Below are 2,963 nucleotides of genomic sequence, written 5' to 3' on the forward strand. Positions count from 1 at the left end.
AGAGAGAGAAAGAGAGAGAGAGATAAAATGTGAAATCTTTTAAATTATAGGAAATATTGGGCTAATCAATGAGAATCCACCTCAAAATTCTTGTTCCAAAAATCTTAGTTCACCAGGAGTCACTATTAAATGCTACCTATTACTTATAATTGCTATAAAACATGAATAGATTTAGAAAAAGTCAAAATAAAAGCTGAAACAAAAAATAGCTAACCAAAGAAAATGCATTTGTTAATATATGAGATGTGATATGTAGGTATTTAAAAAGATTTAGAGACATCTGACCTTTGTTTCCTCAGTGTGCATATATGAGGCATTAAATGAAGTGGCTTATTTAGAGAAATTAAAAATTGCTTATTGCCACAAGGTATCAAGATCAGTTTTCCCACACAACTTCATTCCCACCATCCCCAACATCCCCAACCATCCATTCTTGTCCTGGGAGTCAAAGAGTTCATAACATGTACATGAGATTAAATATTCACTGCAATGCGTATGCATACGCATACGCATACGCACCTGCTAAAAACAACCAATATTTAAGTTTAGCTATAAGCAAGGGAGTAAGATTCTGAAATTAAGGATTTAAACATGTGTTTGAACAGAAACAGGAATTCTCTGGAACTAACACAATAATTTACTTACGGGTGGGCCTCTTTGGCCTTAAGGAAAATTATAACTTACTCGGAAGATAAATATTTAAGGGGCTTTTAAAAGGAATAAACTACTAAAATCTGTCAGAATGCATCAGTAAATTAAGTCTGCCTTAGCTAAGGTTATGTATTGGGTACTCTGAGCAAAGTAGGCAATGTATCTAATCACACAGCGGTTATACTTTCTTACCCCTTGTCAGTCTCCCTTCATTGTGCCTGGAATGAAAATTTAGATGAATATTCCAAATTCATGAATTGTCTCATTCCCAATCCATTTCAACTTCTTTATAAGTAACAAAGTAATAATCTCACAATTAAGACTACTATTTGGCAACAGATATATTAGGAGTTGGTTTTGTTTGCAAATCTCCCAACATAGTGCTGTAGAAATGATTTAACACTACCTCTTTTTTATCAAGGCAAGAAGTCATAAATATATATATATATGTCTGCTATATGTCCTTACATTCAGATTTAAAGTTGCTAGTTAAAGAGTCTGTTTTTTGTAACTTTTCATTTATTCCTGAATATCATTATTTTCAGAAAAAAATAAATGACATCACTGACTGGACTTGTAAAGAATTAGTACCATCATAGAAATACTCAAATCCTTCTATTTGGAGAGAGTTATTACTCTAGAAAAGAGAAACTATAGCGATCTCAATTATTTCCCTTCTCACACTGATAATTAAAATCAGCATAATTAGATCATCGGAACATTTAAATAACATGGAGACAAGAACCATATAAATAGGTCTTTGCTTAAAATTGTCAAAATTAGCATGTTTGCCTATAGTACAATCTGCGTATATATTGAAATGACAACATTTATGACCATGATCACTCTAGCAAGCCCCCCCAAAATTAATGTAGCTACAAGGAAAAGCATTAATCTTGCCATAAAGTCATTTTTTCCTTATTTAGAAACTTTAAGCTTGCACAGTATACTAATCTGATACCTAACCATAAGAAAACATATATTTTCCCCTCAGAATTTTAAATACATTTCATGTTTACTCAACTAAAGTACTTAAGAATATTTTGACCTGCTCATGAATTTACTGGAAATGTATTCTAGTTTGTAATAAAAATATAAAACAGACCAAACTTGCTAGGCTACATAGGAGATGTTAAAGTACTATAAGGAATTACTACTGTCTCCCTTTCCCCCATGAAGACAAGAGCTAGAGGAAAAAACAAATATTAAAAACATATATATTATTAAGGAGACATATAGCAGACATGCATTTTTTATAATTATGCAAGTTGCATGGTCCAGAATATTAGTGTTATAAAAGTGGTGAGAGACACAAGACTGATGCGAACTGGAGTAGTTGGTAAAACAATCTGAAAGCTGTAACTCTTTGAAAGGGAAAGAAGATGGAGAAAAATATTTCATTGTGGAAGCATAAAAAAGAAAGCCAATTTAGTGATAGTTGAAAATCAGGTCAATAAATCAATGGTTAGATGTTGCTAGGTGTTAATAATGACTTTTTAAGTCAGCTAATTACATGATAAAAGTTTAATTTTAAGATTCTTAATATGGTTGTGAAAGACAGAATGAGTTGTAGGACAAACATTTAAAATTTCTTTCCTAAATGTGTTACTCTTAAGGGCAATTCTATAGTTAATCTGTCAATATTGTCTACGATTTGGATTTTTGGAATGTATTTATTGAATATTTGAATAAATTGATGAATGAGTAAATGTGTTTGAAGAAAATGTCAAATAATGATTTCACTTCTGCCTAGTTTGTAGCTAGCTGGAACAAGCATACTCAAATAATGAGAACTAACCAGAAAAAAAAAATTGTAAATTTTGTTAAAACCATAAGAAAGCTAAGTTTGCAGGGAACTAAATAGTTTGAAATCCAAGGAGGTAACAGTTCCCTCCTCCAAGAAGAAATGTCATGCTTGTACTTTCTCAATAGTGGCAGAAGAAGACAGGGCCAACAAATAAGCAAGGTTAAAATGAACTGAAATGCTAACAAACACCTGAAGGCCAAGTGTGGGCTAATTTGATAGTATGGCACCCATGGGAATGAGACAAAGGGGAGTTTGCAGTCATTCGCAGTCCCTTTTCCTCAGAACTCCATTGTATGCTCATGAGAAAAGTCAGGACAGGGCTGGAAACCAGCAAGTGAAGAAATAATGTTGTTGCAGGAAGCGACACCCAATGGAGGAAATTTGGATGCTCAGACAACGTCGTTCCAGTTAGATTTCTTATAGCTTATATACCCTAGCAGTGTCCATGCGAGGGGCTTTGTCTCAGGATCTACTTGCACTTTCTAACTCAGGCTGGGTCAGGGAG

Source organism: Pteropus vampyrus, unplaced genomic scaffold, assembly GCF_000151845.1.
Source record: "Pteropus vampyrus isolate Shadow unplaced genomic scaffold, Pvam_2.0 Scaffold11196, whole genome shotgun sequence".
In the NCBI taxonomy this organism is placed as follows: Eukaryota; Metazoa; Chordata; class Mammalia; order Chiroptera; family Pteropodidae; genus Pteropus; species Pteropus vampyrus.